The sequence below is a fragment of the Zalophus californianus genome, chromosome 6 (assembly GCF_009762305.2).
Source record: "Zalophus californianus isolate mZalCal1 chromosome 6, mZalCal1.pri.v2, whole genome shotgun sequence".
Classification (NCBI taxonomy): Eukaryota; Metazoa; Chordata; class Mammalia; order Carnivora; family Otariidae; genus Zalophus; species Zalophus californianus.
Window position 1 is genome coordinate 71,340,082 of NC_045600.1, and position 25,074 is coordinate 71,365,155.

Sequence of the window (25,074 nt, forward strand, 5' to 3'; positions counted from 1 at the left end):
CCTGGCATCAGGTGGGAATGAGTGCAAAGTTAGGGGCGGATAACGGTAACCTGTGGGAAGATTTTAGAAGTTATGTGGGTCCCACATCAAGAGTGTCATTTGATGTTCAAGCCACCAGCTTAACTATGATTCTGCATTTCACTCAATGCATGTTTGTAAGGACTCTGATGACCTATTTTAGTTGGTGACATATTCCTCTGTATTTCTGACATTGCACATTAAATTCCTTCAAGACCATGACCGCTTATTCTGTGTGCTGTAGCACCACACCAAGAACATTGGTACGCAATTCCAGCTGGCTGACAGATTAACAGAACAAACTGCATTGAGTGAAAGGGGCCCTCTTGTTCTCTGCAGAAATACCAATGTCCCTTCATATGCAATGAAATTTTCCAAAACCTTCTTCTTGAATATCTAGTTTTTGTAAGTTGGCGGTTGATCCTAGTGTTCTGTGATGGTTTGTTTAGTTTTATAACTAAGTGTAGGTAGATATTACAGTAACAAACTTCTAGGCTACAAAGTATTTTACCAGGAAACCCATGGGTTTTTTGGTTTTTTTTTTTTTACCATTAATATTGTACCCTGAGCAGTCTTCATGGCATTACATAGTCTTTAAAAATATGACTTTTAGAAGATGCATGTGCCACCTCATAAATCATCTACAATTAATTTAACAATTTCCCTGTTGTTGATTTATTTATTTTTTATTTATTTATTTATTTATTTTGGCTTTTCTTTATTACATATAATGCTGTGTTTATCTTTCTTGACAAAGCTTTGCTTCTCTACCTAATTAAATCTTTAGGCTAAAGACAGATCAGTAGAATTTCTAGGAGACAGCTATGAATAGTTTAAAGTCTTTTTTTTAATGTGTTTTCATTTAAAAAATTTTTTTTAAGATTTTATTTATTTATTTGACAGAGAGAGACACAGCGAGAGAGGGAACACAAGCAGGGGGCGTGGGAGAGGGAGAAGCAGGCTTCCCGTGGAGCAGGGAGCCCGATGCGGGGCTCGATCCCAGGACCCTGGGATCATGACCTGAGCCGAAGGCAAACGCTTAACGACTGAGTCACCCAGGCGCCCTTGTGTTTTAATTTTTTAAAAAGATTTTATTTATCCATTTATTTGAGAGAGAGAATGGGGTGGTGGGGGGAAGAGAGGGAGAGGACAAGAAGACTCCCTGTTGTGTGTGGAGCCAGACGGCGGGATCCCACGATCTCAAGACCATGACCTGAGCCAAAATCAAGAGCTGGTAGATCAACTGACTGAGCCACCCAGGCACCCCTAATGTCAATCTAATTCTTATTTTTTGTATACTACTTATTTTTTTTCTGTCCAATAAATGAACAAAAATTTGAATATATTATAGCATATTCATTCAATAGATTATTATGCAGATTATCAAAATAATGGATCATGCATATATTATTTACCTGAATGGATGTTCCTTATATATTATCAAGTGAGAAAAGCAGCAGAGAAATGCTTACCATTTTTACAAATACAAATATCAGACAGAGAAAGACAAATATGGTATGATTTCAAAACAAACAAAACAAAACAGAAACGGACTCATAAACCCAGAGACAAACTGGTGGTTGCCAGACATGAGGACGTGGGGACGTACATCAAATGGCTGAAGGGGATACAGAGGTACAAATTTCCAGTTATAAAATAAATAAATCACGGGGATGGAAGATAGTCGATAATATTGTAATAACTTTGTATGGTGACAGATGGTAATTAGACTTACAGTGGTGATTGTTTTGTAATGTTTATAAATGTTGAATCACTGAAACTAATATAATATTGTACATTAACTATACTTCAATTAAAAAGATAATATGGAATACTGAATAAATCATTATGACTAAAAAGAAATTAACAAGAAAACGCTATGTAATTGTAATCATACTTTGCATATAGTTTTGGGCACAGAAAAAGGTGCAAAAAGTAAAAACCAGGCTGTTAGTTTCAGATTACTTTTTATTTAGGAGAGACGGTGAAGATTATGGGGTACATTAATAATATTATTGCTTATTTACTTAAATTTGAATTTTCTTTACTACTAGAAATTAGTATCTTTTCATGTTTATTGATCATTTAGATTATATGTTTTATGAGTTTTTTATTTCACATTTTTTCCATTATGCCATTGAACTGTTTGTGGTTTGTTGTGGTTTGGGAGGGATCCTATAGATCCTACAGATTGATCTATAGGAGCTCATTATATAATCAAATCATATGTGTTGCACATAGTTGCTCCAAATCTATCATTTGTCTTTGACGTAATTTATGGTATCTTTTGCCATGCAAAAATGTTGAATTGTATGTAGCCAAATATATTTATCTTTTTGATTTATCTTTCTCTTTTATGAACTCTGGGTTTCATGCCATGTTTAAGAATATCTCATCTACTTTAAGGTTATACCTAAATATTACTCCAAATTTCAACTTTGTTTATATTTTGATCTTTAAATTTTATGAGTTTTGTCAGATATATATATAATTTCATATATATATTCACAACATATGTGACTGGACTGGCTGGATGCCAGATGCCAAAAACTGTTTTACTTTTTACCATTTTCTTAGAATTATTGAGCATTTAATATGCACCAAGTGACATACCAAGACCTGAGAATAAATAACTCAGATAAATAACACAAGGTGTCTTCCCTCAAGGAATTTACATCTAATGGACAAGACTGATAAGTAAGTACATATTTCAACAGGGTGTGTTGTATGCTGTTATAGAGATAAATGTAAGTTGTGATTATATGACAAAGATAAGAAAGTTTACCAACTCAGACTGGGATGGTCTGGGACATTAATCCTAACTGAATCTGGAAGGTAGATAAATAAGTTAGCAAGATGGAAGGATGAATTTTCAAACCACCAGGGACATATATGCAAATGCATGGGGCAGAAGAAAGCATGGCACACTTGGGGAAATTCAAATATTTGATAAGACGAAAGCACAGAAAGAGATTTGAACTGGTAAAAGATTAAAGTAGAAAGATAAGGCAAGCAGTAAAATTTGTAGCAGAAAATTAATATACACTCATTTTCATTTAGAAGAAATCTTTTGCTGGGCGCCTGGGTAGCTCAGTCAGTTAAGACTCTTGATTTCGGCTCAGGTCATGATCTCAGGGTCGTGAGATAGAGCCCTGCGACAGGCTCCACACTCAGTGCAGTGTCTACTTGAGATTCTCTTTCTCTTTCCCTCTGCCTTTCCCCCAGCTCTTGAGCACATGCGCTCTCTCTCTATCTAAAATAAATAAAATCTTTAAAAAAGAAGAAATCTTTTGTCCCACTTGGAGAGAGGGTTTAAGAGAAACAAGTCTGGAGGTGAGGAGAACATTAGAAAGAAGTAGCAGAAAGGCAAGTCAGAAGTTATGAGGGCCTAAATCAGGGCCATTACCATCATGACTCCATTCACCATGAGGCTACCTGGATGCTCCTGGAGTCCTGCAATGCAGAGCCTATATCGTCCTGGACCAAACTAAGGCAAAAGCAGTAAGATATGCAGCTACAGATTTGAGAAATATTTGTGTAATATAATTGACAGAATTTGATGAAAAGATAAAGAACAGGAAGAGCCAGTGATGATACTCAGATTCCTAACCAAGACAAATGCTTAAATGTGGTACCAGTCACTTTGATTGGAGCAAAAGAAGAAGGGCATAGTTGGGTGGGTAAATGACAAGATTGGATTTGAGATGTTACTTTTGAGGGTACCTGAGGCAAGTTGAGAGGAGACCTCCAGGTGGCAGTGGACTATATCTAGAAGTCAAGAGTCTAAAGATAAAGATCCTGAAGCTTCCGCCATGAATGGTGTCACCCAGGGAGAAGTTGTCTCGTGAGGACAATAAGAAGGTCAAGAGCATAACACTGGGAACAAATCATTTTAGAGAAAAGCACTGGTCTGGAAAATAAATTAAGGAGAAACAAAAAAGTAGGAACAACCACCAAAAAACAACCAAACAAACAAAAAACAAAAAGCCAGTGTCTCTTAAAAGTCAATGGAGGAGAAGTTCAAGACAAGAATCATAAATAGCATCAAACTCAATAAATAGATCCAGGAAGGTAAAGATTGGAAAGAGTTCATCAGATTTAGACCCAGAAAGTCAATCAGTGGTGAACGTTGCAGGAGTCCTGGGACCCAAGCCAGGTTGTGGTCTGTGGAAGACTGGATGGTCAGTTATGGTATGAGGCAGGACCCTTTCTGTTCCAAGTTTCAGACACCCAACTCAAACTCACTTAACAAGAAAGGGATCTATTATGTCATGTGGTTAAACTTAGAAATAAAACTGCCAGTTATCTGACCAGCAAAATGGGTTTAATTCAGGAGTAGCAGAGAATGGCAACTCGGTACATGTAAGCTACGGAAAAAACCATGGGCATGTCTGGAGAAAAAAGAGAGGAACAGTCTTTTATAGAGGCAAGGGGGGAGTTGGGAGGAGCTGTTATATATCCGACTGTTTCCCTCTTGGCTTTGTGAGACAAAAGCCAAGGCAGGATAATCTGTGCCCGTGATCAGGCTGCAGCCCACACCGGGAAGGATACCCTAAATCATAGTTCCAGGAAGAAGGGCTGTGGGAAAAGCCCAAGGACTCTGGCTTCCTTCGTTTCTCTGCCTCTCAGGTGTCCCAATTTTATCCCCCTGTTGTGTTTCCCACCCCCCTCCTTGCCTTTTATGCTAATTTTAGAACAGGGCAGAAAGTCTGGGTTTTGCAATTCTGCAAGAAGCAAGAATAAGTGAGCCTCAGCAATCTTGCCATGGGCAGAAGGCTCTCTGTTACAGAGCTGCGTATTGTCTCCTTTCTGCTTTCAGCCTGGTCAGCTCGGATCAAAGCTTGTCTTTCTAAAGGCAGCAAGAAACAGCTGAGGGGGTTCAGGGCAGGCCGCCCCAAAATGTGCATATTGATTATTTTGAATTAAAGTTATATAAGAAACAGCTGTTACAAGAAGAACACTCTGACTGTCCTTTGTCTCCCTAAGAGCAGAAAAAGAAATCTCCGGTGTGAAATGTACCCTCTCTGTGCCAGGAGGAAAGGGGACGTCCTTATCACCAGAGACAGGGAATTTGGAGCCGAGAAGGCTACATAAACAAACCTTATTACTTCCTCTCTAATTTACCCCAAGCTCCAACTTCTCTGTCTTGTTCATTTTCACAAATTAATCTTTTCCTTGTCAAAACATAAAATAAAAGCTGCCTGCTTTGGTCATTTCTTTGGGTCTCATATCTTTGGGGCCTTGTAGGTATGAAATTAAATTTGTGTTTTTTTCCTATTAATCTCTTTTTTGTTACCAGGGGTATCTCAGCTGAAAACCTAGAAGAGTAGAGGATAATTTATTTCTTCTCCTCTACACAGCCAATATTTTCTATCATCCTGGTCTGCAGTGCGGAAGAGTTTAACCAGCTTCATCACCATCATATAACAAGGAAAGACAGCTTCTCACTCAGCCAATTTCACATTTTGGAGTCTCTGCCCTTTTACCTGATTTGACTCAAAGGTCCTTCTTGCTGTCTTATTTTTAGAAACATGGAATAACTTACACTGCAATGAAATGCAGAATTTAATTGGGCTTTAAAATTTAAAACCTTTTTCAAGGCTACCAGATAACGATGAACTTTGTAGAGAGATTGACTTGTAATCGAGCATGTTAGAGGGGGCTAAGGGCTAGGAGGAAAAATGAAGGCAGGAAGAAGAATATGGTAGAGAGGTGCAGGTTTTAAAAGGGTGTCACTAACAAGACAACATCTGATCAAAGACCTGGATGTGGGAAGGTTGCAAACCATGCAGGTATCTGGGGGAAGGGTATTCCAAGGAGAGCCAACAGCAAGAGCAATTGTCTTAATGCTGGAGCAAGCCTGTCTGGCTCCCGGTACAGCAGAAAGGGCCATGTGGTTGAAGTGAGGTGAGCAAGGGGAGACTGGCAGGATACACACAATGAACAATTTCATTATTTGGGAGCTCTCGGCTTTTACCAGTATTTTGATTTTACAAATAATGTTGCATTCAACATTTCATAAATTATTTCTCTAGTCTAGACTCCAATAAGTGGAAATCTTGGATTAAGTGGATTGAAGTTCTTGATTCACCACATCAAAATCAATTTCCCAGAAAGTTGTAGAGATTCCGTTTCCACCCAAAATGTGTGAATACACTCATCTCATCCCTCATCACCATTAAGTATGGTCCTTTAAAAATCTTTGTCAATTTGATGAACATGGTTTTGTTTACAGTTCCTTAATTACTAATTAAGTTGAATTTTTTCATATGTTTTTTGGCCGGTTAGATTTCCTCGTTATGCACTGTTTTTCATAAAATTTGCCCACTTACCTATTTAGAAACTATTTTTCTCGTTCATTTGCACTCTCTCTTTGTTAAGTTTATTGTCTTCAATCCGGCTGTCGTAACAAAGTACCATAGACTGGGTGACTTGAGAACAACAGAAATTGACTTCTCACATTCCTGGAGGCCACAAGTCTGAGACCAGGGTACCAGCATGGTCAGGTTCTGGTGAAAACCCTCTTTGGGGTTGCACGCTGCTGACTTCTCAGTGTGCCCTCACAACAGGCTAGCTCGCCAGCCTTCTTCCTAGAAGGCACTCATCCTATCGTGGGGGCTCCACCCTTAGGACCTAATTACCTCCGAAAGTCTCCACCTCCAAATACCACCACACTTGGGATTGGATTTCAACATGAATTTTTGGGAAACGCGCCCATTCAGTCCCTAACATTTATGAAATCTCACATGTCAGTTTTGCCCGATCCCCCCAAATAATACGAAGGCAACCCAGGGCCATGAGAATTCTGCCTGTTCTTACTGCTCCGCCCCCAGAGTGGGAGCCTGCATGCCAGTACCGTGATGTGCAGGAACTCAGGCACGTAGAACAGGAGTTAAACTCGACATCTTGTCTCTCCCTTCTGAGGCCAACAAGACATCGTGTCTCCTTCCTACAACGGCCCTTGCTGTCACTCAGTTCCTGCCTACTCCAACTTCCACTCTGTTTGCTGTTCAGCTCATTAATCCCTATTTTACAACAGTCTTCCTCATTAAGATGGGGATTTTCTTTTTCCACCGTGAGGGTCTTGTTTCTATGGTGATACAAGAGGAAATCTGTGCAGAGGTGTTGCAACTGGAAGCTTTCACTTACTTTGAAAGGTAGTTAAAGTTGATTGAGGTAGAGGGTCAGTGGAGACCCTGCAAATGCCTGGCAGAGGTCAAAACTTGGCAGCAAAGGCAGGGGGAAAGCATCAAGAACTCCTTTCTTGTTGTTGCGATGACCTCACGTAGGCATGAAATGTTTCACACTCGTCTAACATTAACTTTAGGTATTCGATGATGTTTCTCATGTATTGCCTTAGACGTTTGGTCTGAGACAAGTTTTTAAACAACTCTCGAAACTTTTTCAAACCACTTTGTTAAACAAAGAGGGTATTATATGGCAGCCACAGGATGATAAAGGATTACTGGGAGCTTTCTCCTTATAAATGAAAGAGGATTTAAACAATTTTTCATGTGAAAGATAAATAATAGAAAGAGAAGTTCAGCAACATAATTTTTAAAAATGGTTTGACCACAAAGTCTAGTCCTCTCCTTTTTGTTTACCCCTGCATACCATAAAAGAGTGTTAAAGTGTAACTTTCAAAAAAAATAATACCATGACTCTCATACAAATAAAAAAATGAACGGGTGTCAAAATCTGATTTGACTCCTTAATTAATGAGAGAACTAATAAGATGTTAAGACTAATGCAAAGCGGGGCACCTGGGTGACTCAGATGGTTAAGTGTCTGCCTTCGGCTCAGGTCATGATCCGAGGGTCCTGGGATCGAGCCCCACATTGGGCTCCTGGCTCAGCGGGGAGTCTGCTTCTCCCTCTCCCTCTGCCTCTCTCCCTGCTTATGCTCTCTCTCTCTCTGTATCTCAAGTGAATAAATAAAATCTTTAAAAAAAAAAAGACTAAGGGTGCCTGGGTGGCTCAGTTGGTTAAGCGACTGCCTTCGGCTCAGGTCATGATCCTGGAGTCCCGGGATCGAGTCCCACATCGGGCTCCCTGCTCAGCGGGGAGTCTGCTTCTCCCTCTGACCCTCTTCCCTCTCGTGCTCTCTATCTCTCATTCTCTCTCTCTCTCTCTAATAAATAAATAAATTCTTTAAAAAAAAAAGACTAATGCAAAGAACATTCGAGAAGCTAGGTTTTGATGGGGAATGTTAGAATAAGATGTGGGAGTTAGACACAAAACTGCTTAACGTCCAACGAGACAATAAACCATAACCTTTGGGATCGTCTGTTCTAATAGACAGGATTATTTGCATCTCTAACAGACAAAAACTTACACATTAACCTTTGCTCAGAGATGACAGAACGTCAAGCCCAACACTGCAATGAGAATATTCTGCCAGCTCTTCTGCTTATTTCCAAGTTTCTTTTTTTTAAAGATTTTATTTATTTATTTATTTGAGAGAGAGCGAGCGAGCACGAGAGGGGTGAGCAGACTCCCCGCTGAGCAAGGAGCCAATGCGGGGCTCCATCCTGAGACTCCAGGACCATGACCTGAGCCGAAGGCAGTCGCTCAACCAACTGAGCCATGCAGGCGCCCCTATTTCCAAGTTTCAAATGATTTTTTGACATGGAACGAAAACAGCTTTGTAAGGGAAGGGGTAGTACAGGTGGCTCTGGAAACAAGGAGGCCAAGAAGGCAGCAAAAAGTTCTGGGAGCCCACAAAACTCTTCCTCCCTGACTCAGCAAGAGGAGTGACTGCCAGCAGCCCCCCAAACCAGGAGTGAGCTAGGAATTACCGAACTGGCATCACTTGGCCTCCCCACCTGCCCCCACCCCCAAAGGTAGAGTGAATATAGGCACTCAAACGGAGAAGCCATCCTTCCTCTCCTCAGACCCTGGGAGGGAAATAACTGCATAGAACATCCTTGCTCCAGGCAAGGAGCCCATAGCCCCCAGCAGAGTCCCAAACACAAAATAACATGAAAAGGACCTGTCATGGGTGCAGAAGTGTTTTGAGATCTGTGGAGCCAGATGTGGTGGATCAAGTGCTCTGGCTTAAATTTGCCACCGGGGGTATTGAAGAGACACATGAGAGAATAACTGGCAGCTCAAAGACCCAAACGTGGTGGGAAGAGAAGCCAGCTAGAGCAGAGATGGGAGCCATCTTGGGTTAGTTGCGAGAGTTATTAAAAAAGGGAGGACAGGGCGCCTGGGTGGCACAGTTGGTTGGGCGACTGCCTTTGGCTCAGGTCATGATCCCGGAGTCCCGGGATCGAGTCCCACATCGGGCTCCCTGCTCAGCAGGGAGTCTGCTTCTCCCTCTGACCCTCTTCCCTCTCGTGCTCTCTGTCTCTCATTCTCTCTCTCAAATAAATAAAATCTTTAAAAAAAATAAAATAAAAAAGGGAGGACACCCTTCACTGAGGGGAGGAGTGAGGAAAGGAGAGAATTTCTCACAGACAAATTCATAAGCCAGCAGGAAGGATGAGAAGTTGGAGTTCCCAGATCATTGTTTCTGCCTCTGAAGGTGGAGGGTGGGGTGGGATGAAAGAGGACTTGACAAGATTGACGTTATGGGCTAAACTGTTCCAGCCTCCAAATTTCTATGGTGAAGTCTTAACCTTTAGCACCTCAGGGTGAAGGCATATTTGGAGACAGGGTCTTTAAAAGGTAATTAAGGTTAAAAGAGGTCTTTGGGGGTGGGCCCTAACCAGTATTACTGGTGTCTTTATAAGGAGAGATTAGGACACAGACACACACTGAGGAAAGACCATGTGAAGACAGAGGGAGTTTGGAGCCACCTGCAAGCAAGAGGAGGGGCCTCAGAAGAAATCAACCCTGCTGACGCCTTGATCTCAGACTTCTAACTTCCAGAACTGGGAGGGGGAAAAATGTCTGTTGTTTCAAAACACGTTGAAAGGAAAAGGAGATGTTCCCAAGTGAGACCATGTAGAAAGATTGCCAGGTGATATTAAAAGGCAAAATTATATGGGAAGGTGGGACATCAGAGAAAGAAAAATTGTGTCCAATCCAGAAATGAATGTGTTTCAACTGTTTGCAGGGCTCCTTAAAATGACCTCTAGTAGTTGGGTGAACTTCAGTCCAAAACACAAGCATGAGAATCACTGAGCCAGAATGGAAGATGGCAGTGGATTCATTCAATAAATATTTATTGAGCATCTTTTATACGCAAAATGTTTATGACTATGAACACGACAGACAAGGTGCCTGGTCTTATGAAACCTACATTTGAATGAATAAAGTATATAATAAACAAGGAAAGAAGCAAAAAGAATGTCAAAGAGTTAAAAATGCTGTGGAGAAAACAGAGCAGATAATGTCATAGAAAGTGACTGGGGTGGGAGCAACATTACACAGGGTGGTCAAGAGAAGGCATCTCAGAGAAAGTTCTCTGTGATCTGAGACCTGAAAGATAAAAATAAACAAACAAACAAAAACAGGGGCAGATAAGAAAGTATCCTGCCCGATTTCCAATTCCACTGGGGAGGGTAAAGGAAGGGAGGAGGCAGTAAATAAAGCCTTAAAGGTGATAAGGGAAGGGACTAATCTAGGAATGAGGCTTCCAGGTCAAGAGAACTGCTCATATATCACTACCAAACAAGGATGAGCCCAGATTGGGAGTTTCCAAACATGTTTATTTCCAAATGAGAAATTTCAAACATCTCGCCTTCCTTTTCATTTCCTGTATGATTCTGGATGCTAAGGCTCCCCACCTCCATATTCTCCACTGAGCCCCTAGTTGCTTTACTCAGCCAGGAAACTGGAATGAGGAAATCCCAGGACTCAAAACTTGCTTTACCATAAACTGTGTGTGTCCTGGGCAGACGGCTTAACATCCTTGGCTTTCAGAGATGTTATGGCGAAGTGAGATTATAATCCCAAATCTGCAGCAGTCAAGTTCATCTCAACTCCCATGTATAACCAGTTCTCCCACACCCCAGAGTAGGACCTCCCACAAAACAAGACTCCACTGCCCCTCACCCAGCCCCATCCAGACGGTTTTACACTCACTGGTATTGGCACACAGGCCACCATAGATGAGACCAGAAGCATGGCGCCTTTCCTGTAAGGAGAAAGCTGGATGAGACGAGATGACAGGTGTGTCCAACTAAGAGCCCAGACGAGCCAGGAAATTATCCTTTCACAGTAAGAGGAAACCAGCTCAGGATTCATGATAAGGTGAGAGACTATCTGGAACACTGGTGAGAAGCTGGTGGACAGTAAGGTCAATGGCGGGGTCAATATTACCCAGTGACCACAGCCAGGGAGGGATTCCTTGGGCGGGGGACCCAAGGCTGAGAGGCAGCTCTTCTGGAGAGCAGAGCCTTAGTAATACTCCCAAGCCACAGACCCCTGTGAAGTCAGTGTGCCGCCAAGCAGTCCCAGCCTGATCTGCTTCTGGGTGGCCCAGGATGCAAAGTGACTTGAGGAGGAGCAAGTACCACAGTGCCTCTAACCAGAAAGAAAACTGGTGAGATGGCTCACAGAGGAGGCCTGGATTCAAGGGACCAGAGCTGGGGCTCCAGGTCCTGCCTTCTGGACCCTTCTTCCCTGGAGCTGCCACTACAGGGGCAAGTTCCTTGCATTCTCTGAGATCCAAAGAACAAGGGCCTGTAACAGGTCTTTTGAGGACCTGGAAGGCAGGTTCTCCCCCTTCCCCCAGCAAATGTTTCTCTTCTTCATAATTGTCACATCCCGTGGGGAAGAGGGTAGGTGTGAGAATGGAGAATATTTCCCAAAGAACACACCTCCCACTTCTACCGCCACCCTCCACTTCCTGGGCCCCTGCCCAAGTGCTTCTTGTAGGATAGAGAACACCCAAGCATGGAGACCCCAGGGCCCTGCTGCACCCCCTGTTCTCCATGTGGGGCAACAGCTGGCTCAGCAGCAGGGCCGGGGACTTCACATTCATGTCCAGGATCTGAAATCAGAGCAGAGGCAGAGGAGAAGGAAAGATGGCGTCTGTCCAGTGCCCATTCTCACTGGTTACTTGGAGACCTGTGGCCAGAGCAGGACCCAAGGCACTTCCCGTAGCCTCAGAGCTTGGGTCCTGCTCTTTGACTGTATGCGAGGGACAGGGTCCTTTAGGAGAAGGAATCCAAGGGCCTGTGTCGGATTCTCAAGTTCCTGTCCTGCCCAGGTCACAGGGGAACCAACAAGCTGTGGTTTGGGAGACCCTCCTGCTGCCGGTCCCCATACCGCTTCTCCCCAGTCAACATGGCCCTCCAGAGAGGAGGCTGGAGAAAAGAGAAGGGGGAAATCAGGATGACTTGTTTTTAGTGAGTGCCTTAAGGGAGGGGCGAGTGAGAGAGAGAGAGAGAGAGAATCCACACTGAGCACTCAGTCTGTCAGGAAATGTTCACAACCATTTTGGTGTTGTTTTTTTTTTTTTTTTAATTGGAAAAGCCTGAGTATGACTGAGAAATTGGAAGGGGGAACGGGGAATTGGGTCCAGAAGGCCGGGGAACGTGAGAACTGAACAGAGAAGGTGGGGCAGGGTCTGCAAGGACAGATGGCAGGAGCTGGTCAGCAGAAGAAGACTCCACGAGGAGGGAATGGCTCACCCTGACCATGGACCCATCTCTGCCGACAGGGTCAGGAGAGGGGGCAGGTCAGGACTGTGCCGAGCCCTCTCAGGGGATCTTCAGGACAGCAGGGGCAACAGGAGCCCCGAGAATGCTTGGTGGGTTCCAGCAGGGATGGCGAGACTGGATGGAGTCCCTCCTCTCAGTTGTGTCTGAGGACAGGTGAGGTATCCCTGGGACAGCCGGCTGGAAGGGATCAGAGTGGGTGCCCATGAGTCCAGACTGGGACAGCCTCAGAACCCTTCACCGTGGACAGACCAGAAATCTTTTCTGGCATCTCAGGACTTTGTAGCAGTTGCCAGCACAAGGAGAGTCATGTCAACAGAAGGGAGGCTGCTGGTACCTGGCATACGCAGGCCATGGTAGTGCCTGTTAGCTTCCTGATGGGTGGTTCGACCCAGGTGAGCTCATCCCCCCCACCCATCAGAGTCAGTAGTGACAGGAGTATGAGGGACCTTAGGTACTATGTGTCTGTGTGCACGCGCATGCGTGCGTATGTGTGCATGTAAATATGGTGGACAGAGAACCACGCAGGCTGTGTAAGATCCTACCCCAGTCCTCACCTTGTCCCACACCTGCTCACTGGCCTCCAGAGTGCTGCCCACCAAAGGGTTGACCCCTGCCACCCACACCAGGAAGTCGATGCCCCCACAATGCTCCAGGACCTGTGGAGGAAATGACAGGATGTGGAGTGAAGGAATGGAGTAAAGTGTTCCCAGAAGCCTCTCTCCTTCCCCAGCCAGACTGATGACTTAGAGTAAAGTAAGCAACCACTTCCTGACTGAGGCCATCCTGGGGCAGAGTTGGATCTCAGAGATCAGAGGTTGAGTGAATATTTGTTTCGCACCTCCCTGGAAGCATCTAAATTTCTGCCCCACAAGATGGCCTAGTTGCTAGCTGGGCCCCCACTCCAGATCTTCACTTACTTATAGGGGTCACTGCTTCTACGCTGCCCCTTCTCTCACCTCTTAGATTTCTAACCAATTCCTCCTCTCTCCTCCCTCCACTCTGGAAACCCTCCTCCTTTTTTGTCGCACATATAAGAACCCATTCACCACAAGCATCTGCCCATTTCACACTACAGATTTGCCTCACAGCTCACCCCTTCCAGGACTGTTGCATGAACTGATCTTAATCCAGACTATGACTCTAGTGGGCTCTCCAACCCAACACCTGGGATGCACTAGCATTGCGCTGCTCAAACTCTAACAGATACACTCACCTGGGGTCTGGTTAAATGTGATTTTAATTCAGCAGCTCCGGTGAGATTCTGGGTCCCCAGCAAGCTCCCAGGACATGCCCCACTGGGGGTCATCAGACCACCCTTTGATAGCAAGCCTCTAGTCTAGACCAGGTGAGTTCCTTCCTGCCAGGAGCACCCCTTCTCAGCCACACTGGTTGTCCATTTGTTTTATCCCTTGAGCAGAACCCTATCCTGGGTCACATGTGTTGTTGGCCTAGATACCAACACTAGAGACCTCAACCCCCTCCTGCCAGTGCTAAATCTGCCTGTCCCCATCTGCCTTCCACCCCTGCCACTCATGGCCACAAGCCGTTCCTGGTCCTCAGCCTTCCCTACGTGGCACACGGTGCCCAACACACTCAGCCCCTCCCCCTGCAGCATGGCCACTTCCTGGTCCACTACCACTGTTTCCGGCTGCTGATGACCACGTGGGCCCCATCCTGAGCCAGGCGCCAGGCGATGGCGAAGACGATCCTGCGGGCAAAGATGGCTGTGGTGGCGTCAGTCCCTCCCCATCCTCCCCCTAGGAGCCTGATCATGAGACACAAATTGAGTTCCACAGTATGGCCCAAGAGCTACCTCCAAATCCTTCCAAGCAGGGAGGAAGAATTATTGAATCTGACTACATATCAGGCCTTCACCAAGGCTATCCCATTGAAATCTCACTTTGCGTAACAATCATATTTTATAGGTGAGAAAATTTTCACATTAATTTTGTTAAAGGGAGTTTTTATTTTTTTCAGTTTTTTATTTTTTTAATTTTATTTTGTTATGTTATGTTAGTCACCATACATTACATCATTAGTTTTTGATGTAGTGTTCCATGATTCATTGTTTGCGTATAACACCCAGTGCTCCATTCAGTACGTGCCCTCCTTAATACCCATCACTGGGCTAACCCATCCCCCCACCTCGCCTCCCCTCTAAAACCCTCAGTTTGTTTCTCAGAGTCCATAGTCTCTCATGGTTTGTCTCCCCCTCCGATTTCCCCCCTTTCATTTTTCCCTTCCTACTTTTTTTTTTTTTGACATATAATGTATTATTTGTTTCAGAGGTACAGGTCTGTGATTCATCAGTCTTACATAATTCACAGTGCTCACCATAGCACATACCTTCCCCAATGTCCATCACCCAGCCACCCCATCCCTCCCAATCCCCACCACTCCAGCAACCCTCAGTTTGTTTCCTGAGATTAAGAATTCCTCATATTAGGGGCGCCTGGGTGGCTCAGTCGGTTGGGCGTCTGCCTTCGACTCAGGTGATGATCCCAGGGTCCTGGGATCGAGTCCCTCATCCGGCTCCCTGCTCTGTGGGGAGCCTGCTTCTCCCTCTCCTCCCCACTTGCACTCTCTCTCTCACTATCTCTGTCTCTCTCAAATAAATAAAATCTAAAAAAACATAAAAAATAAAAACCATAAAATGTCAAGAAGATTTAAAAAAAAAAAGAATTCCTCATATTAGTAAGGTCATATGATACTTGCCTTTCTCTGATTTATTTCGCTTAGCATAATACCTTCTAGTTCTATCCACATCGTTGCAAATGGCAAGATTTCGGTTTTTTGATGGCTGCATAATATCCCATTGTGTGTGTATATATATATATATATATATCACATCTTTTTTATCCATTCATCTGTTGATGGACATCTTGGCTCTTTCCATAGTTTGGCTATTGTGGACATTGCTGCTATAAACATTGGGGTGCACGTACCCCTTCAGATCACTACATTTGTATCTTTGGGGTAAATACCCAGTAGTGCAATTGCTGGGTCATAGGGTAGCTCTATTTTCAAATTTTTGAGGAAGCTCCATACTGTTTTCCAGAGTGGCTACACCAGCTTGCATTCCCACCAACAGTGTAGGAGGGTTCCCCTTTCTCTGCATCCTTGCCAACATCTGTCGTTTCCTGACTTGTTAATTTTAGCCATTCTGACTGGTGTGAGGTGGTATCTCATTGAGGTTTTGATTTGAATTTCCCTGATGCCGAGCAATGCTGAGCACTTTTTCATGGGTCTGTTGGCCATTTGGATGTCTTCCTTGCAGAAATGTCTGTTCATGTCTTCTGCCCATTTGTTGATTGGATTATTTGTTCTTTGGGTGTTGAGTTTGATAAGTTCTTTATAGATTTTGGATACTAGCCCTTTATCTGATATGTCATTTGCAAATATCTTCTCCCATTCTGTTGGTTGTCTTTTGGTTTTGTTGACTGTTTCCTTTGCTGTGCAAAAGCTTTTTATCTTGATGAAGTCCCAATAGTTCATTTTTGCCCTTGCTTCCCTTGCCTTTGGAGATGTGTCTGGGAAGAAGTTGCTGCGGCTGAGGTCAAAGAGGTTGCTGCCTGTGTTCTCGTCAAGGATTTTGATGAATTCCTGTCTCACATTTAGGTCTTTCATCCATTTTGAGTCTATTTTGTATGTGGTGTAAGGAAATGGTTAAAGGGAGTTTTTAAAATGAATATTTGTAAATGTGCTGGGCACCCAGCCTCAACTGTAGAGAATCTTCAGCTGCCCAGCATTTTCTCCCTTGGTTCTAGCCAGAGGCTTCTGGTAGGAATTACTTTCTCTAAGCCCAGTAGCTTTCTTCTGCTCTGCAGAGGAAAAACTTTCATGCTGAAAAAGATGTGCTGTCCCCTCTGCCTCTCCTCACTTTAAGAGATCTGAAGCTGCTCTGATTGGGGCTGGCTGAGTCCCGATGATGAAACGCTAGAAGGCATATTTCTCCTGTCTTGTGGAAACTATCCGGGCTGCTTGGCATTTTGGATGTATTCATTTTTTATGAAGGCTGGGCATTGGGAGCCCACACAAAGATTTAAAACATCATGGGGGTCTGGGAAGCCTGGAATGATTAAGCAGTTCTAAAATTGAATGGTCCAAATTGGTGATGGTATAGACCATGAAAGGTCAAAAGGAAGATGGTGACCCCGAAGCACTCAACACCAGAAGCTTCCCTTCCTCATGCCTGTGGTAATGACTCATTACAGATCATGGTTCCTTATGGCAGTTAGAGGATGAGAGGAATTGGAGGGACACTGGAAGAAATGTGATGAGAGGAGAGGTTCATCTATAAAAAGTCTCTGAGCTGGTCTTGAGATGTTGCCCTGCCCATTGCCCGAGTGCTGGTGGGCATTCTGCAGCCAGTGAAACCCCCAAGTCTGAGAGGCAAGTAGGTCTTGGGCTTCTCCCTGGTAGACCAGGACCCTAAAAGACCACAGTGATGTGCCCATGAAGGACAGGGAGAGAGGGCTATCCTGATGATAACAAATTAATTGTCTTTGGGTTACCCAGCAATTACGTGGGAGAGACTAGATTCCAACACTACTCTGACTCAGAAGCAGCTGATTTTCTAACTACATCCTTCTTGAAACTCAAAAACCAGGTGTTTTAGAGAGAGTTGCTGAGATTTGGAGTTAGTTGTAAATGCTGGAGCTGTGGGGTCTCTATCCTCACCCCTCCTTCCTACTATTCCGGTCCGCCTGCCCAAAGATCCCATGGCACCCGTGCCATTGCAGCTGCATCAGCAACACCACATTTCTGCAACAACTTTCTCTCAACCCACATCTTTCACCTCCTTCTGGGGAGATCAAGGAACAATTGTCTCAGCTTGGCCCTGGAGATGGCCCTGGGAAACAATGTTAGGGGAATGGAGGGAGAGAGATAGAAGGGAAGATTGTCCATAAGAGGTACATTATCAAATAGGCTACCTCTGTGGGGATCTGAAGGTCTATCCTGCTGAAGAACTCTGAGCAATAGTTTTGAGTTTCAGAGTTATCCCACCCAAAAGGCAAGGGCACTGGGGACTTACGGTGACCAGCCATTCCAGTTTTCCAGGAATGCAGGTTTTAGCACTGGAAGACCCATATTCCATGAAACTGCTCATGTCCTAAGCACACCAGGATATTCGGTTCATCTCATAAGAATATATTTCCAACACCTGTCAGTCGTTTGTTGAGGACTGCTCCAGAGCAGCATTAATTCCATAGCATTTTCAACCTGCCCCACCTGTGCTTAGAAACCTTCAGGAAAAGTCAAAGCTGCTTGCTGTTGGACATTGGGCTTCCATGGACAGAAAGGTGAGTGCCCAGGGGACATAAGCAGGACACCAACAGCATCTGTTACACATGTCACATTTGTTGACCATTATGTCCTAAGCATAGTGCTATGCACTCTACATGATCTTTTTTAAATATAACAGTCATGATAGCATTTTGAGTTCATGGCAGTTACTATCCACATATCGCAGAACTGTAAACTGAAACAAAGAGATAAATTGTTCAATCTGTCACCAGAAAGAGAAAAGCTCAGGTTCAAAACCAAGTCTACTGAATATAGTTTGCAATTTTAATATCTAAATTCTACTGCCTTCTCTGACTTCCTCAAGGAGGGGCTACTTGTTCTGAGCCCACAGAACTTATATATTTGTCTTGGCTACCCTTAAACTTTAAAAATAAACATATACTTACCATATGACCGACAATTGTACTCCTGGGCATTTATCCCAGAGAAATGAAAACATATGTCCACACAACATCATGCACATGAACATTTATAGAAGCTTTATTTGTATTAGCCAAGCTGGAAATGACTCAAAAGTCCTTCAATGAATGGTTGAGCCAAGTGTGGTACATCTACCCAGTGGTATAAAATAAAATATATTTGATTTCCATCCTTGGTTGCTGGCACAGAGCTCCTAAAACCCTTGGGATTTTTTGAGTAATAGGGGTATCTTTTGTTATTCAGCAGGAGCCCCTTTCCAATCACAAACTGAGTTTCATGCTAGTAAGGTGACTTGAGGTGGGGGTCCTAGATAGCCTCAGGATGGGGTTGGTCACCAGAAAGACCAAGTGATGAGGAAGTTGGAACCAACAGCTTCACCCACCCACCTCAGGAAGAGAGAGAGGGGCTGGAGGAGGAGCTCTATAAAAACCCTTGTATAATGAGGTTCAGAAAGCTTCTAGAAAACTAAAACTAACTAAACTAAACACACACACACACACACACACACACACACATACACACACACACTCACTCACTCACCTATAACTTGCGCTATACATTAATTCCACATGGCTGTTCCTAAGTTGTATCCTTTATAATAAACCAGTAAACGTAAGTAAACAAAGTGTTTTCCTGAGCTCTTCAGGTCATACTAGCAAATCATCAAACCTAAGAAGGAGGTTTTGGGGATTCCCGATTTGTAGCTGGTTGGTCAGAAGCATGGGTGACTTGGGACTTGTAATTTGTGTCTGGACTGGGGGGCAGTCAAGTGGGACCGGACCCTTAAACCTCTGGTATCTGACACTAACTAGTTAATGTCACAATTGAATTACATTATTGGGCACCCAGCTGGTGTTGAAGACTTGGTTGGTGTGAGAAAACACTCTAGAGCAATAAAAAGAAACAAACTACTGATATGTGCAACAACTTGGATGGAGCTCAAGGAAATTATGTTGAGTGAAAAAGGTAATCCCATTAATGATTCCACTAATATAGCATTCTCAAAAGGACAACATTATACATATGGAGAAGAGATTTGTGGTTGCCAGGGGTTAGAGGTGGGGTTGGGGGAGGCAGATGGGTGTGGCTCTAAAGAGGTAGCATGAGGGATATTTGTGGTGATGGAACAATTCTGTATCTCAGTTGTGGTGGTGGCTTCACAAATCTGCATGTGATAACAGTCTAGCATCACCCACACGAAAGATTGCATGTGAAACTGGTGAAATCTGAGTAAGGTCTATGGATTGTATCTGTCAGTTTCCTGGTTTGAATACTGTACTGTCATTTAGAATATGGGTAGGAAGTAGGAAATTGTGGATAAATGGCACAGAGGACCTCAACTTCCTCTGAACTCAAAACTGTTTCAACCTAAAAGCTTTTTAAAGAGCTTCACTTGGCTCTGACTTGAAAACTACTGAACTAAGCTCTATAGGAGAATAAAATACAAATTCATTAATTGGGGCTATTTTTATATTTCTAAAATCACTTTAAAGCAATTATTTATTAAAGCAGACATCTACTCTGTAATATGTACTCCTGACTCTTAATAAGGGAGGTACATCTTTCATCATTAGTCTTTACAATTGGACAGAGCAGGGGAATAAGGCACAAGCTTGGCTGTTGAGACCGAGCACGGCACAAACAAATATCTGGTCTCTGGGAGATGAAGTGAGACAGAGTGAGTACCCAGGGCAGAAGAGGTGAGGAAGCACCTGTGAAAGGAGTGGGATGGAGCTTGAAGCTACTAGTCCCCTCATCTTGGTAGCTAGGGCTGAGAATGCTCCAGGAACGGAGTCTAGTCAGAGTGGGCCTGAGGTGGGATAGAGAGGCGGCCAGCAGCGACAGAGTCGAGGGCCTGGGGAAGGTGGGACGCTGAGGTAAGGCCATGGGATTTGGGGCTTTCTCTGATGGACAAAGAAAAAAAAGCTCATGGAGGTTTTTAGAAAGGGATAATTTTTATATAAATGACAATCACACTCAAGGAGGCATAAATTCCATTTGAGGCCCTACAGGCTGAAATAGCTAATACTTGTTTCTCTAGTGTTCATTTTTTAGCCTTATTCCTGTTCCATTTTCTGAGTGGTCTATCTCAGTCTTTCTACCACTATTAAGCCCCCACACAGTAAAGAAGGAATATAGATCGTTAACCTAACCCTTCTTAGGTCCCTGAGACTAGATAAGTTCACATCTGTATTCAACATAAAAGCTTGAAACAACCAGGCACTTTCTACTTAAATCTCTGGGTTTCAAAACAAGTTCAATCTTGATCTCAAGGAGTGTTATGAACTGAATTGTGTCCCCCCCCCCCCACCCTGACATTCATATGTTGAGGCCCTAACCTCCATTACCTCAGAGTGTGGCTTGGGAGTGGAGAAGGGGCCTTTAATGGGGTGATTAAGTTAAAATGAGGCCACTAGAACTTAATCCAGTCTGACCACTGTCCTTATAAGAAGAGGACATTTGGATACACAAAAGAGACACCAGGGATGTGTGCACACAAAGAAAAGTTCATGTGAGGACACAGTGAGAAAGCAGCCATCTGCAAGCCAAAGACAGAGGCCTCAGGAGAAACCAAATCTGCCAACACCTTGATCTTGGATTTCCAGCCTCCAGAATTGTGAGAAATAAATTTCTGTTGTTTAAGACCCCATCTGTGGCATTTCTGTAATGGCTGCCCTAGTGGACTAGTGCAAGAAGAAACCTCAGTAATATTCCTTAACACCTTATATTATTACCCATTAATCTCCCTTAACCTCCCTTTTAACAAAAAAGGCACACTACAGATTTCTTTTTTTTTTTTAATTTTTATTTATTTATTGAGAGAGAGAGAGAATGATAGAGAGAGCACATGAGAGTGGGGAGGGTCAGAGGGAGAAGCAGACTCCTCACTGAGTAGGGAGCCCAAGGCAGCACCTGATCCAGGGGCTCCAGGATCATGACCTGAGCCGAAGGCAGTTGCTTAACTAACTGAGCCACCCAGGCGCCCACACTACAGGTTTCTGACAGGCAAAAAGAATCCCAGGAGATAGAGAATAGAAAGGCAGGGCACCTGGGTGGCTCAGCTGGTTGAGCATATGACTCTTGATCTCAGCTCAGGTCTTGATCTCAGGGTCACGAGTTCGGGCCCCATGTTGGAGCCTACTTAAAAAAAAGAAGGAGGAGAAGGAGGAGAAGGAGGAGGAGGGAGAGGAGAAGAAGGAGAAGGAGAAGAAGAAAAGAAGAAGGAGGAGGAGGAGAAAGGCAACTGTGAGCCTCAGACTCAGGAATTTGAAGAGAGCAAAGGTGTCTCTGGTGATATAAGTGAGATGGGCTAGGCTTCCACAGGTTGGGGTGGGGTCAGAAAGCCAAAGTCATTTGGCAGGAAGCAGTAAAAAACAATCATATCCATGTTTTCATACTCCATCCCTGATCTTCTGACACTGATCATGGAACAAAATATATGTCCCTATTTTTGGTCCAGAAAATGTGATCACTATTGCTGTACCTCCCCCTCTGAAAGAGAATGGTGTGACCAGGAGCAGTTGGCCTGCATCCACAGGCATTCACGTGATATAGTACTTTACATTCCCACTCTTGGACTATGTCTAGTATCAGGTTGATTTACCATCTTTGTTTTCAAAGACATAGAATCCAAAAGAACCATGGTAACATATAGAGACTTGTATGTTTTATGCATGCTATATATTTTACATATCATAGATACACAAAATACACAAATATGTGTTATATATGATACACCTTTGTGTGTTTGTATGTTAGTAGATCTGGAATGATGCAACTGGGATTTGCTGGGATTCTGCAAAATTCTTGACATTCACCTAAAACATATGAAAATAGATTTATGAACAGGGACCTTTATTGTCTTATTTGTAACAGGTGAAAAAATAGATAAAATTTAAGTGCTGAATGTGGTATGTTACTTGATGGGATATATGCAGCCATTAAAAAATGGTGTTTATAATAGTTTGTAATAATATGGAAATGCTTCACTTAAAATGCTAGCTGAAAAATCATGACACAAACTTTTATGTACAGAACGACTGAAATTATATTAACATAAATGTCTACATAGAAGAATGCTTGAAAGTAAATAAGCTGTATAGAATAAAAGTGACAGATTAAATATGTACTTCATCCTTCCCCTTCACCACAAATCACTAGATGAAAAGATATTTTTAAGAAAGAAAGAAAGAAAACAAATCCAAAGCAATAAGGTTAAAAAGCAAGCTTTATAAAAATTATGAGGAATTCTTAAAAGATGGGTAGGGTCACCTTGCAAGTGAAAATCACAGTCCAACTTGCCTTCAGGGGAGGACAATAGTAAAAGGCAGGAGGAGCTGCAGGTGCTCCAAGCTCAGAGACAACAGACAGAAAGAGTAGGAGGGGCCTGGGCAATTGTCAGGACAGTGGTACTTGCATTTGGAGGAGTCAGGCCATTAGATCTCTTCTCCGAATCATTGCCCTTTTGCCAAGCACTTCTTGAGGAAAAGCATTAATGCTGAGAAGGTAATCATAAGAAGGCCAGAGCAATTTGGATTAATCCAATAAAAGGAATGAAAGAAGAAAAAAAAAGCATCGTGAACAGCACAAAACAAGATTTTAAGAGTAAGTCCAAATGTATGTGAATGTTCACAATAAACGAGCATGGGTTAAATTCATCTATTAAAAGGTGGAGTTTCTCAAATTAAATCTTTTTAAAGCCCAGCTAACTACAGTTCACAAAAGACACAGCTAGAACAAAATGGCATAGGAAGATTGACAATAAAGGAATAGATGAAGGGGGCCTGGGTGGCTCAGTCAGTTGGGTGTCCAACTCTTGGTTTCAGCTCAGACCATGATCTCAGGGTCATGAGACCCAGCCCACATGGGGCCCTGTGCTCAGTGGGGAGTCTGCTTGAAATTCTCTCTCTCTGCCCTTCCCCCCACTCACACATGCTCTGTCTCTAAAGTAAATAGATACATCTTTTAAAAAAAAGGAGTAGATGATATAGCAGGCAAATATTAAAAAGCAAACAAATATGACAGTAGTATAATTAGACAAAATATAATTTGAGACAAAAAAACCTTAAGATGGAAAATGATTAATAATTGATATTAATAAAATATATAGGAAACAAAATTATAATTGTCATTAACCTTTATGTACTTAACATGTAAGCTTAAAACTGGGAAATCCACAAAGTTAGTGGGTAACTGTAACACATATCTTTCTGAAATCACATTTCAATAGACAAGATATAAGTAAGAAAATATACAGAATTTTAAATAATAATTAACAAGGAAATCTCAATAAATTCTGAAGAGGAGAAATCATGTGGGTCACCCATATCCACTCACTTACATGCAATAAATACAGAAATTAACATAAAAGTATAGACCACCCCCAAAATATCATATACAGAGAAATTTTAAGTCTCCTTATAAAATAACTTTTGGAAGAGGAAATCAAAGCAGAAAATCACTATTTAGAAATGAACAATGCGAGCACTTTGCAGAAGAACAAAACCCTATCAAATATGGTCAAAGCATGAGCTGGAGGACAAAGTGTAATTTTTAAGAAAGGAAACAGTCGAAAATAATGGCATGAGCTTTCAACTCAAGAAGTTAGTAAAAGAAAAATACCAACAAACCCAAAGTGGAAAGAATAAAAGATATATAAATACAAGCAAAAATGAATAAATAAACAAATAAATAAAAGCAGAAATTATGATACTGAAAACAAAGAACATCAACAAGTGAATGGAAAAGAAAGACACTAAATTCTAAAGTGTGTTTTCCTTTGGTGGTGGAACTGTGATTTTTTTACCTTGAATTTTTACTCTTATTTACTTCCCAAATTTTGTATAAAAAGTAACATTGCTTTGATATTTAAAAGTCTACTATTTTAAAATACCCAGTATCTTCTTGGAGAAATGGCTGCTTCTAGGGCTGGAGCAGGAAAAATACAAGAGGAGCCTGGGACATCATGTAGTGCCAGAAAATAAACAACTGCAAAAAAATAAATAAATAGAATAAAATAATAATAATAAAAGCAAGCAAGCAAACAAACAAATAAAAGGAAAGAAAAAAACAAAAGGATATGGAAGGGTGTCAAAGGACAAAGGAGCCAAATTGAAATAGCTGGAACAAATGAGCAACAAAATAAATAATGTAGAATTGAATTTTAATCTAACGTATAAAATAAATATACATGTGTCCATACTGATACCAGAAAAAAATGACTAAATAAATAACTAAATGATGTAGAAGAAATAAGCCTTCTTCCTAGAAGAATTCCAAATAATATTTCATTTGCGTGAGCTAGAGAGGAATCCCTCCTGCCCCACCCTGAGGGTAGACTGGACTTGGAGTCTTGCTTCCAAAGAATTGAGTGTAGAAAAGGAACAGTAGTGGAGAAACCCAGCAGACACTGCCCTAACCAAATGATCAAGGTTCACATCGCTGTATAAGTCAAGTGCTGTCATGGATGCCCTGATATGATGAGATATGAAGAGTACTTCACCTCCAGGGTATTCTTCTCCCAAGTCCAGCATCCCTGCTCAGTCGTGAGAAAAACATCAGACCAACCCAAACTGAGGTACATTCTACAATGTCTTGACCAGTACTCTTCAAAACTGTTAAGGTCATGAAAAACAAGACTGAGGAAATGTCCGGGATAGGAGGGGAGTAAGGAGACATGAGGATTAAATACAATATGGCATCCTGGATTGGAT

The 25,074-nt window shown here is 42.7% G+C and overlaps 1 pseudogene; it reads right to left on the bottom strand.

Annotated features, from left to right (window-relative positions):
• Window positions 1–12,181: 12,181 nt before the first annotated feature.
• On the bottom strand, window positions 12,182–17,725 carry LOC113909269 (annotated as a pseudogene).
• Between the last annotated feature and the right edge of the window lie 7,349 nt (window positions 17,726–25,074).